At 44.1% G+C, this 13,236-nt stretch overlaps 1 protein-coding gene and 1 non-coding gene across 13 annotated transcripts in view; one reads left to right on the forward strand and one right to left on the reverse strand.

Moving 5' to 3' along the window:
• LRMDA (leucine rich melanocyte differentiation associated) overlaps positions 1–13,236 on the reverse strand; it is a 1,649,176-nt gene that overhangs the window by 592,620 nt on the left and 1,043,320 nt on the right. The gene's annotated exons all lie outside the window — the stretch shown is intronic.
• LOC117360155 lies at positions 11,625–11,778 on the forward strand. Its single transcript, XR_004539367.1, has one exon. It is a non-coding gene; the product is annotated as a 5.8S ribosomal RNA (ribosomal RNA).

Here is a 13,236-nt window from a genome sequence, read left to right on the forward strand (position 1 = left end):
TTATGATTGAACCCAGCATAACGTAAAATTTATTACGATAGGAAAAGGTTAATCCTTCTTCTCCTCTGCCTAATTGTCCCTTTTCCTTTTTTCAAGTCGCCTAGAGCCTGTTTAGGTTTGTGCGACTCACAAATATTAGATTAGATATTAAAAAAAAAATCTAGAAATATCTCATCATAACTTCTTTTGCAACAGCATACCGAAAAATTGGAGGAGAAGGTGTTGGGAGTTGCAAACATTCCAGATCCTTAAAAATGCAAGGGTGATTGCTAAACAACAAGGGGATTTAGAAGACTTATTTAAATGGAACTGCTAAAATAACATTTAACTGCTTGGACTGGCAGGAAGATTGGTAGGGAACAATATGATTGCCTATTTGGACTTCTGCCAGGCCTTTTAAAATCTGGCTTTCACAAGAGAATTAGAGAACTGAGAGGACCCATCACATACCATCAAAATATGTCATGGGATCTTATTGCCATTGGTCTGTAGTGGCTAAACTCTGAAGGTACGAGTATCTACAAGTTTTAGACAGTTTGTTGGCTGCCATGCAGTCATCTCCTCTCAGTCACAAAGGTAAAGGATCCTTACTGTGTCAGACCTCTTTAATTCCACTTAAAAAATGCAGAAGACCTTTCTAAGTTTATGACTGCAAATAAAACAGTTGGGAACTAGATATGGTATTTTCTGCCTTGTCTGAATTCTGTTACCATTTAATAACTAAACCTTCAATTTCTTATGGCCTGAAGATCTGCATGATTTTTTAGCATTAGAAAGATGAGCACAAAATATGGATGAATTACAGATCTAATCATTGGTAAGGTTTGTCAGAGACTTGGAAGTCCATTCTTTATCAATGCTTTATTTTTATTTATTTTTTTAATCACTCCTGTGGTCTGTATGATGAAATCAGAATGTCTTGCAGTAACCGGCTGTTTTCAGCTATCTTGAGTTGAGCTGTTCTTTTCCTATCCTATCTAAGAATGCAGTTCCCTCTCCTTCTCTCTATAATTTTGACATACCATCTATGAGGAACATTTCAGAGATGTTTACAAAATAGCACCTATCAACCCCAGCAGTAAGCTTATGATACTACTGCTAGAGGTCAAGCTGCCATATATAGTATATCCCCAAGAGTTGTGGCCTCAGCCATTCGCGTTTTTTCCCTCCGCAAAGGTTTGGAAGCAATCGGGAGGTTTGAAAGTAGCCAATCAGAGATGCATTCCAGTAATAGAAGCTATTTCAAGTGTTTTGCTGAGTATTTAAAGCCCTAAGGTGCCACCCAAATATCCTGCACCTTCTAAGGCTTCCGGCAATGAACCTAGGCATTTATTATTATTTTTTTTTTTTTTACCACATTCAATATTTGCAGTTTTTTATAATTCGTGGACACTCTTAAGAACGTAACCCCTACAAATTGGGGGGGGGGGGGGTCAACTGTAATAGTCTTTTAAAGAAAAAAAAAAAAGCATGTATATATACTGTAGGTGCTAGCACTTACATCATCTCCATGGCTGGTATAAATGTTAGTGTGTTCTTTATGCATCTGTGTATGCAACTAAATGAATTTATAATCTATGCATATAAGTGCAGATTCTGTCCAAAACTTGCCCAAACATTAGTCAGAATTTTATAAAAGATAATTTATTTGCATAAGTACCCAAAATACCGTCATTTGAATGTGTTCTTAGCACATAAACTAGGCAGGTCCTTACAAAATTTTCCTTTAAGAGGTAATTCAGAAACAGTACAGTTATTTTTAAGTAACAAGAAGGTGCTTGTTTCAAGTCTATTCTGTAAAAGAAAGTAGGCCCTTAGGCTCAGATTCTGTAAATGTAGCTGAAAGTTTGGCACCAGTAGGCACCTAGATCGTGTCTACTGGTGCCTAATTTAATTGCATTAATCGTCTTTAACTATTATGGCAATAGACCATGGTTACAACAGGAAGAGAAGACCCAAATTTCCACAGGAGAAAAGGACAACCTAAAAGAAACAAAACTGTGGAAATCTAATGTTCTTAACACTTCTTTTATTATTCAGTTAATCCTTTAAAAAACAATGTCCACATTTGTCATGGAGGACCCAACACGGGCTGTGTTTCAGCAAAATATGCCTTCCTTAGGGATCCGAGAAAAAGAATCAGCAACCTTTAGCAAATGTGGAATAACATAAATGTCTTGGCAAACCAAACTGAAAATCGCTGGAGAGGCGCAAAACCTGAGCACTGCAGAAGGATGGAGGGTCAGTGGAGGTTCGGCTGTTCGGCAGGGCGGGTGCTCAAGGGTTCTGCTGCACAAGGGATGGGAAGGAGGGAAGGAAGGATGGAAGCTGGACAAGGGTTCTGCTGCACAGGAGGATGAAGGGATACAAAGATGTTCTTGGTCAGGCCCCTCCATCAAATTTAAGAACCTATTGTGGCCCACGAGTCAAAAAGATTGCCCACCCCTGGCCTAGGGCCAACATGATTTAAATAATAAAATGATCAGACAACTAAAGGTAGAAAAAATAATTTTCTTTTATATTTTGAAATTACAATATGTCAGATTTGAAATGTGTATCCTGCCAGAGCTGGTGCTAGACAGTGAGTGTGAGCTAGGACCTAACAGAGAAAAGAAAAGTCTTTTTTGTTTATTTTGTTTACACCACAGCGCCAGTGTGGGGTTGGAGAGGGCAAAGAGGGTGGGGTGGGTGAAGAGGCTAAAAAATAAATCTGCCAGAATATTTGAAAAAAAATGCCCAATTGGGCAGGTAAAGTGAATCGAATCAAAAAATTGGGCAGCACTACTTTTGAAAAATAATATAAGTAAATGATATTAATGCATATTATTGATAAATTAACCTTTAGTATTTAAAATGCAGGATGTGCTGATCAAGGAACGGCCCATGGGAAAGCACTTTTAAATAGAAACGTAAAGGGCTGGACATATATCAACATGTTTTCATTTAGAAAACAAAATTCTGTCTCCTGGTGACATTTTGTTCCAATACATTATATAAATGCAATAGCAGAATTCAGAGCCAGAATGGTTTTAAATACAAGAACCTAGATGGACAAACTTAGTGCATGAGATATCTTTTAATTGCATTGCTTACATTGCACTTTATACCCACTTATACAGTATCTTACGACTTCAGATCTAGCTAGGTACTTGGGACCTTGTTTGGCCACTGTTGACAACAGGATACTGGGTTTGATGGACCTTTTTTGGTCTGTCCCAGTATGGCAATTCTTATGTTCTCATATGTTTTATTTCTTAGAGATGAAGTGATGTCATTGTATTTTGTACTATATAAATTTTAGAGTATTTTTAAACCAAAATTGATAGTTTTCCAGTTAATAGTATGTTATCTGGTAATGTAAACCATCACCCATTCTTTAGCCTTTTCAAACTGAACTGAATAAGTAAGCTCAAATTTTTACAGGACCAATGGGATTGAAACATGGGGAAGAGGGAAAGGAATTCTTGTAAACTCTAAATGAACTGAATTGAAATCTGCCGACCATGTGCATGTCAAATAGTATAGTATCTAATGTGTTATAGATCTCAAGAAAGGAAAGGTCATGACCCAGAGATCAAAGTACCAGAAGCCAACACAATAATTGGTGGTTGCCTTTCTCTCAGAATATTTGGTCTGTTATGTGGGTGGGTGTATTGTTTGTCTTGAAAACTTCAAAGATGTTATTGAACTGTGAGAAAATGAGCTGGGTTGCAATTCACTGGAAAGCAGTCATTAAAGCTGCAGGTGACCTCACCTTTGTTTCTTGTCAGTCAGTTGATTGTGATTTTTTTTTTCTCTATTTATTTATTTATTTTTTGCATGTTGATGCTTAATCATTTTTTGTGGCTCACACTTGGCATTTCTTGAAGTTTTGCATTCTCTCACTGTTTCATATAGGAAAAGAAAGAGACAAGCAAATGCCCAGCAGCGGCAATTCTTATGTTCTTATGAGTAAAGTATATCTGACGTGTATTCTGTATGTTATCTGTTCTAGAGAAGACAGTATGACATGAAGCAGCATTTTGTAAATTTATTTATTTATTTATAGGAGTGAAGGGCTATGCCTGCAGCTTTTTAAATTATTATTAATTTATCTTTTATTTACATAAAATAAAAAAAACAAGCTTTGAGGAAAAAATAACAATATCCATTAAAGAAATAATACATGTGGAGGGGCATAATAAAAAAAAAGTCTAAGTCCACTTTTGGCCTAGGCCCTAAACGCTGAAAGTAGAAGGAGGGAAAATGTCCATTCTCAAAAAAAACCTTCAAAAGGAGTTTTTTTTTTTTTTTAAATAATGGCCTGTCTCTACGTTCAGCTGTTTAAACGTCCAGACCACTACAACGTCTACACTTACCACATATAATCAATGAAAAAAAAGCCTAAGTCCCAAACGCCCAACACAAGAGCTTTTAGGCAAAGGTGTCTGCCACAAAGAACACCGGTTACTGAATCTACCCCCCCCCCAATGATCGCAGCAGGAGAGACGGCTCATCTCCCCTGCCATGATTCCCCCTCCCCCTGACACAACCAGGGCAGAAGGGAGCCCAAGCCATCCTGCCCGAAGAGCCACCCTCCTCCCCGACACGATCGGGGCAGGAAGCAGCCCAAGACCTCCTGTCCCGGAAACCCCCCCACCCTCACTAAAATATGGGCAGGAGGGATCCCAGGCCCTACTGCCCTGATGCATCACCCCCACATCCGGCACCCCAGAACCCCTGATCAGCCCCCCAAACACCCTCACCAGTCGACCCAGAAGACCCCCTGCCGATCCCACCCCCACCCCTGACACCCCCCGTACCTTAAGAATGTTGGCCGGATGGACGGGTCCCAAGCCCGTCTGACAGGTCTGCCATCTTCAGAATGGCGGGCCTTAGGGCCTGATTGGCCTAGGCTCCTCAAGCCCCACACCACCCGAGGGATTTGCTGCACCAGAGGAGACAAGGATGCCACCCAAAGGTGGCAGCCCAAGTCCTGAGTCCACAGAGAAAGAAGCTGAGAATAGTCCCTCCGCGGCTGCGGAGCCACCAGCCAGCGATGGTATTGAGACACCGAGAGCTAATTCCAATCATCATCAAAAAATAAATCCTGCAAAATGATCAGAAAAACATGCTGGAGGGAATCCCTGAGCAGAGTAGCAACATAATGAGAGAGCTGCCGGTATGCAAAATGATCTAGAACACTCAGGCCCGGATTCTGTATAGGACGTCCGGGAGTGGCGTCCTATACAGAATCGGGCCTTCACGAACCCTGATTCTGTAACTATGTTACAGATGCCGGTTACAGAATAGGTTAGAGTAGATGCGGCCGCTACACTTATCGCGGCAAGGGATCTCACTGCCGCGATTGGTATAGTGGCCGCAGCCGCCTATCCCCCCCGATTGCCCCAACCCCTCCTGCTTGAACGCCGTCCACCCAACATCCCCAATCACCGGCAAGAGGGTGCCCAACCTCTTCTAACAGAAGACACCACCCCATGACCCCCCTAACCTCACCCCCAACTAACCTCTAATTGTTGGATGGATGGACGGGTCTTACTGCCATCTGTCTAGCAGATCCGCCTCGTTGAAATGAGGCAGACCCGCCCCATCCCCGCTAAGACTAAGGCCTGATTGGCCCAGGCTCTAGGAGTCTGGACCAATCAGGACTTAGACTTATCAAGACCGCCCATCCCCACTAAGCCTAAGGCCTGATTAATATAACATAAGAATTGCTGCTGCTGGGTCAGACCAGTGGTCCATCGTGCCCATCAGTCCACTCATGGGGTGGCCCCCAGGTCAAAGACCAGTGATCTAAATGACTACAGCCTCACCTTCGTATGTTCCAGTTTAGCAGGAACTTTGTCTTGAATCCCTGGAGGTTGTTTTCCCCTATAACAGAATTCAGAAGAGCGTTCCAGTTTTCTTCCACTCTCTGGGTGAAGAAGAACTTCCTTACGTTTGTACGGAATCTGTCCCCTTTCAACTTTAGAGAGTGCCCTCTCATTCTCCCTACCTTGGAGAAGATGAACAATCTGTCTTTATCTGCTAAGTCTATTCCCTTCAGTATTTTGAATGTGTCGATCATGTCCCCTCTGTTTCCTCTTTTCAAGGAAGAAGAGGCCCAGTTTCTCCAATCTCTCACTGTACGGCAACTCCTCCAGCCCCTTAACCATTTTAGTCGCTCTTTTCTGGACCCTTTCGAATAGTACTGGGTCCTCCAGGTGAGGGTGCACCATGGCCAGGTACAGTGGCATGATAACCTTCTCTGATCTGTTCGTGATCCCCTTCTATATAATTCCTAGCATTTTGTTTGCCCTTTTCGCCACCGCCGCACATTGCGCGGATGGCTTCATTGACTTGTCAGTCAGAACTCCCAAGTCTCTTTCCTGGGAGGTGTCTCCAAGTACCGCCCCGGACATTCTGTATTCGTGCATGAGATTTTTGTTACCGACATGCATCACTTTACACTTATCCACGTTGAACTTCATTTGCCATGTCGATGCCCATTTCTCGAGCTTGATTATGTCACGTTGCAGGTCTTCGCAATTCCCTTGTGTCTTCAGTACTCTGAATAACTTTGTATTGTCTGTAAATTTAATCACCTCACTCATCGTACCAATGTCCAGATCATTTATAAAGATGTTGAAGAGCACGGGTCCAAGCACCGAGGCCTGCGGCACCCCACTGGTGACGCTCTTCCAGTCTGAGTATTGTCCATTTACTCCCATCTCTGTTTCCTATGCTCCAGCCAGTTTTTAATCCATGTGAGTATTTCACCCTTGATTCCATGGCTCATAATTATCCGAAGTAGTCGTTCATGTGAAAGCTTGTTGAATGCCTTCTGAAAATCCAGATATACAAGGTCGACCGAGTCACCCTTGTCTATCTGCCTGTTTACTCCCTCGAAGAAGTGCAGCAAGTTTGTCAAACAAGATCTGCATTTGCTGAAACCACGCTGGATGGTCTCATCAGACCGTGTCCGTCAAGGTGATCAATGATGCGGACCTTTTTCAGCACCTCTACCATCTTTCCTAGTACTGAGTTCAGACTCACTGGTCTGTAGTTCCCAGGATCTCCCCTCAAACTTTTTTTGAAGATCAGTGTAACATTCGCCACCATGCCTTAGGCTTAGTGGGGATGGGCCAGGAAGGGGCGGGCCAGATGGCCGGATGGCAGCAAGACCCGTCTGTCTGTCCAACAATTAGAGATTAGTTGGGGGGAAGTTTAGGGAGGCATCAAGGGTGTCAGCGGGGTGGGGTCCGGAGGGGGGCATCCTCCGGCAGGAGGGATCAGGCACTCTCCTGCCGGCAATTGGGGGTATCAGGTGGGCGGCGTTCTGACAGGAGGGGTTGGGGACCCTCCTGCTGGCAATCACGGGCGACAGGGGGGCCAAGGCCGCTATACTTATCGTGGCAGGGAAATCCCTTACTGCAATAAGTATAGCAGCTGCATCTACTTACAATGTAGGCCAGCATTTTGCTGGCCTACATTGTAAGCATCTCTCCCTCTACTAGGGAGATGCATAGGGCCACCTAGGTTCGCCTAAGGCCCTTAGGCAAGCTTAGGCGGTCTTGCAGGACTCCCTAGGCTCCTGGAGGCGTCTTCACTATAGGCGGCCTGCCTTGGAAGCTTTTTTAAAAAAAAATCTTTATTATTTTTCAAATATTAACAGTGCATTACAAAGAATTTAAACATAAACAAATCAGGAAAAGCACTTTAAATATACAAACCTTTTGAAAACAATAATTTTCTCCCACCTCTCTTTCACTAATAAAAGTAGAAACACATATATAATTTCAATAAATAATAATGCTTTCCCACCTTCCTTCCTCCCACCCTTGATGCATAAGGAAATCAACTAAAAAGAAAAGGTACATGACAGCTAATGTGACGCAATAAATTATGTCAATGGGCTCCACACCATTTTAAATGCATTACTATATCCCAAAAATTCAGCGTTCATTCTTTTATACTTGTAACTGGAACATAAATTCACCCACCAGAAAGTATAATTAAGTCAATCATAACTCTTTCAATTGTGTGTTATCATCTGCATGGCTATTCCAATCATTATTAAGAAAAGCCAGCTTTTATAACCATCCAAAGAAGGTTTAACATGTAGTAGAGTACCACAAATTATGGCTTCATAAGTCAACGGAATTGATGACCCAAGTACAACATAAATTTGGCCCCATATCGACTTCCAAAAATTAAGCATCAATGGACAATAGAACAACAGATGATCCAAAGTCCCTATATCAATATGACAGTGCCAGCATCTATTAGATTTAGAACTGTCTAACTTTTGCAAACGCACTGGGGTCCAGAAAATTGTATGCAACAAGAAAAATCAAGTTTGTCTCATAGATGCTGATGCTGTACATTTCATCCTCCAAGTCCAAATTTGTGGCCAATGAGACACAGAAATATACTGTTTAATCTCACTGCTCCAAATGTCCCTTAGACTATTTTTTGTTTTTTATTCAAGAAATCAGATTTTAATTTATACTACCGGGCAGCCTGATGTCCTAAAAGATCTATCTGGAAGCATAGGATCTGCAAGCTATAGTAAGTTTTTAAATTTTGCCAATCAGGGAACCCACTCTGAATAGCCTGCTTCAACTGCAACTACCTATAATTCTGAGACTTCAAAATATTGTGCATCCCGATTGGCTGTTTAGGCAGCTGTAGGGCGCCTACTGCTGCCTAAAATCGGGACGCACTTTGCAGAATCAGGGCGTCAGAGATCAGGACACCTGGAGAGCAGGAAAAAGGACAAGGACTCCCATCCGCCTGAAGGAAATGCCCCAGATTACATAGACCCTTTCGCGCCCATCGTTTAAAAACAACATTAATAGGATACGGATTTATACAAATGATTCAAACCTTGTATAGTTCCCCTTTTGCCAGATTATATATTAATAATACTTTTTCAGCACATTTTTGTCTGGAGGGGAGTTAGACAAGAATGTTCCTTATCTCCCTTGCTTTTTGATATTGTTCTGGAACCCTTGTTGTTGGCTATACAACAGGCAAGGGAGATACAGGGGATTCCTTATGCAGGTCGTGAAAATAAGATCTCTGCATATGCAGATGATATCTTGCTTCATTTGAAGAATCCTGAATCTACTATTTCGCATTTACTGGAATTGATTGATAGATCTGGTAAATTTTCTGGATACAAAATAAATTTGAACAAATTTGAGGTTCTTCCATTAAATGTGCATTGTGCAAAAGGACTATTTGATCCATTCCCATTCCTTTGGAAGGAAGAGGATATAAAATATTTAGGTATCATGATTCAAAAAACATTGGAAGACACAATGATAGTAAATGAAACATCTTTATTGCTGAAAGTCAAAGAAATGTGTGAGCATTAGAACCCATTACATCTCTCTTGGTGGGGGAGAGTCCAAACTGTCAAGATGTTGATTTTGCCTGTAGTTTGCTATCAAATGAGTATGTTGCCAGTTTATTTTCAGGGGTCCTTTTATAAAAAATTGAATAGAATTCTCACTAAATTTATTTGGCTGGGTAAAACTTCTAGAATAGCTTTAGTATCTTTGCAAAAACCAATTGTGGCGGGTGAGGCAAATTTTTCAAGTTTCTATAGATACCATCAAGCTTTTATTATTCGGCAGGGTATGTATTGGATCCTACCTGAAGTCTTGGAGCATCTTTCAGATTGGTTGATTTTAGAAAGACAACTTATGTCCCCATTATAATTGAACTATAAACTCCTATACGTTTGCCAAAAGGTGCTTAAAAAGATACAAAAAAGAAGGCAAAATATGTCAGTAAGGACTCTATGAGTGTGTTTATCAGCTAATCACTACTAACAAACCAAACCACACAAATACCAAATGTCAATTGAGGAGTAGGGACGCTCTCAGTGTGAGGTTATTAGTGACGGGAGAACAAACTCCAGCGCTTCCACTACAAAGACGGAGGTGAATCACCCCGCCTGCACACCATCATCGGGCGTCCCTAGTGTGCAAAATCAACTGTGCAGAATTAATAACAATAAATAAGTCACAAACTGTGAACTAGTGAGAGAGTGAATCACACTGAAAACCAGCTCATAGAGTCCTCCCCAGCCTAATCCCCAAGATACAAAATGAAACCACAGCCAACTTAGCTTTTAAAGCGAGCCAAATGAAGTCAATGAGAATTGCAGGAGACCAGAATAGTCATTGGATCAACCGGTTTCGGGTGAAACCCTTCATCAGGATCTTAAGGCTGGAGCAGAACCGGCTGGGAGGGAAGCAGGAGAGCCCGCAGAGGCAAATGACCGGGCTTAAAGCAGATCCAAAATGACATCAGACACTTTCAACCAATCAGAAAAGAAAAAGAAGAAAAAACAAGGAGGAGTCACCAAAAGATCAAACAATATGCGCGCGCGTGAAACCTCCGAGAGGAGGGTTACGTGTCGTTTGCGTGTGTGTATATATATATATATATATATAAAGGGCGTGCCGCGGGAGCTCGGGCCGCGCGGGGCTTCTTTTTATTTTACTTTTTTTTCTATCGGGAAGATGGTAAGAGAGCCCGGGCTCTTCCGCCAACCCACCTCGCCACGCGCCTCTCTTTATCGAGAGCGGGGAGCGCGGCGGGCAGAAAAAAAAAAAAAAAATGGGGCCGCGTGTCGGTACGGCATTGCCCGGTGTGCCATGCGGAAGGATCCACCGTGATGCGGTGGGGGCGAGGCTGTGATGCGATAGGGGGTGGTTGCGGGGGTCCCCGCCCCTCCCCACTCCCACACCTTCACGGACGCCCCTGAAAAAAAAAAAAAACCCGTAGCGCGTGGGATTCCGTTCCGCCCGGATGAGAAAAAAAAAAAGAAACCAACCATTTATGTCCACCGCGGTCGTGTATTTTCACAGGTACCTAGCGCAGCGTCCTTCCCTAGGCGGGAGGGACGAGGCGGTGGTTTGAAGACTCGAGCGACGGCTCCTTGCGCGTGCCGAGGGGTCGTCGGCGTGGGAGAAGGGCATTGAAGCTTAGCTGCCAAGTTGATGACCACTGTTCCAGCTGCTGCCGTAGGTCCTGCGTCATAAATTCAGGTACACTGCTTTGGCCTACTAGGTTGCATAGTTTGGCGGCGGCAAACAGTGATAAGCCCTTGGGTCAAATCTCCTATGAATAAATTGAATAGAATCGGCCCTAAGACGGAGGAGCACTGATGTACTCCACTCGCCACTGCTGACGTTTACCATCACCCTTTGAAGCCTACCACCTAGCCAATCCCTTACCCGTGTAGTGAATGTATCCCGGGAGGTCAGCGCTCGTCGGCATGTATTAGCTCTAGAATTACCACAGTTATCCAAGTAACGGATGGAGCGATCAAAGGAACCATAACTGATTTAATGAGCCATTCACAGTTTCACTGTACTGGCCGGAGAAGGGCGCGGGGACGCTGCCTCCCTCGCCCCGGCGAGACTCTCTATCTCTCTCTCTCACCCCACTCTCTCCCAAACCGGGGTGGGTGTGCGAGCGTGTGCGGGGAGCCTCCTGGGCAAGAGCGCCTGGACCCTATATATATTTTCCATCCCTCCCGTGTGTTTTTGGTCGACCGAGTGGCGGTGGCGGACCGTACAAGGTGCACGTCGCCGCACGATAACAAAGCCTTAACGCTCGCGCGTGACTCTTAGCGGTGGATCACTCGGCTCGTGCGTCGATGAAGAACGCAGCTAGCTGCGAGAATTAGTGTGAATTGCAGGACACATTGATCATCGACACTTCGAACGCACCTTGCGGCCCCGGGTTCCTCCCGGGGCTACGCCTGTCTGAGGGTCGCACGTATCCGTCAATCGCCTCGGCGTTTGTGGAACACTATTGCATATTAAACCCCCATTGGACCGGTATAAATGCTGGCTTTTCATTATCATGACCGGAATTGCCATGCAAATGGTTATCCATAATTGGAAAAATTGGGATCGGCTTAGTTTTACCTTTTGGTGGGCAAATTTATGTTTGTGTTATGAGTATAAGAAAATGAATGCTGACATGTTGGAGCATAATAATTTATTCAGATTAGTTTGGGGTCCAAAAATGACTTTTGTTACTTCGATATAGTTGTCTTTTACCTTTAATTTCCTTTAGATTTATACACACATCCAGGAAGGGAAGGGGGGAGCGGGGGGTTATCTCCTTTGTTTTATTCCTTGATTGAATGTACTGGAAGGGAGAGGCGGGGGTAATTCATTTTGTATCGTTACTGATGGATTGTAAGTGCTGATTCTGATTATTAATCCTATATAATAAAAGGCTAACTCGCGCATGCGCACTCCTATTTGTGTGCTTCCATGATCAGTAGTTCCGTGGCCGCATGAGTGCGCATGCGCAAATCCCCAGCACTTCCCTACAGTCGCCGGAAGGACTGGACTGTACGAGTCCCCAGCACAAGCATGTGGCCGACCCAGGATCGGGGGAGGATGCTGCTGCACACTACTGGAGGGGGAGGGACATACCGGTTCTGCACATACCGGCACAAACCTTCCTCCAGCGTTGGCAGCCACAGCACGCTAAACAGGCTGCTTCGGGCTTTCTCCTGTAGTTGAGTCCCTCTGCCACGTGACTGATGACGTCATCAATGACGCGACAGAGAGACTCAACGGCAGAAGAAAGCCACGAAGCAGCCTGTTTAGCGTGCTGCGGCTGCCAACGCTGGAGGGAGGTAATGGCCACCAGGAAGACTGTCTTAGTTGTGAGATCCATAAGGGATGCCTGCTCCAGAGGCGCAAATGGCGGATGAACCAGAGAATAGAGAACTAAGTTAAGATTCCAAGTTGGACAGGGAAGGCGAAACGGAGGCCTAAGTCGCAGAGTACCCCGTAGAAAATGAGCCACATCCTGATGAGCTGCCAAGGAGCCCCTCGGAGGAGGAGGGCCTCGAACAAAAAAGATCAACAATCTGCTCTCGGAGAGGCACTTCTTCAGAAAATCCAGGACCCGTGTGATCGATGGAACAAGTAGAACAGACAAATCTACCTGCCGCAGGAGACACCAGGCCTGAAAACCTCTCCAAGCCTTCGCATAGGCAGCCACTGTGGATTTCCTTTTGCTGTGAAGTAACGTGGCAATCACAGACAAAGAATAGCCCTGGCTAATCAAGGTCACACACTGAAGAGCCATGCCTTAAGACCAAGCGCTCTGCATTATGCACTGAAATCGGACCCTGTGTGAAGAGGCGAGAATGACAAGGTAGCTGGAGCCCCTGATCTGGCTGGAGCCAAACCAAGTCGGCATACCACA

This window comes from Geotrypetes seraphini, chromosome 4, assembly GCF_902459505.1.
Source record: "Geotrypetes seraphini chromosome 4, aGeoSer1.1, whole genome shotgun sequence".
NCBI lineage: Eukaryota > Metazoa > Chordata > Amphibia > Gymnophiona > Dermophiidae > Geotrypetes > Geotrypetes seraphini.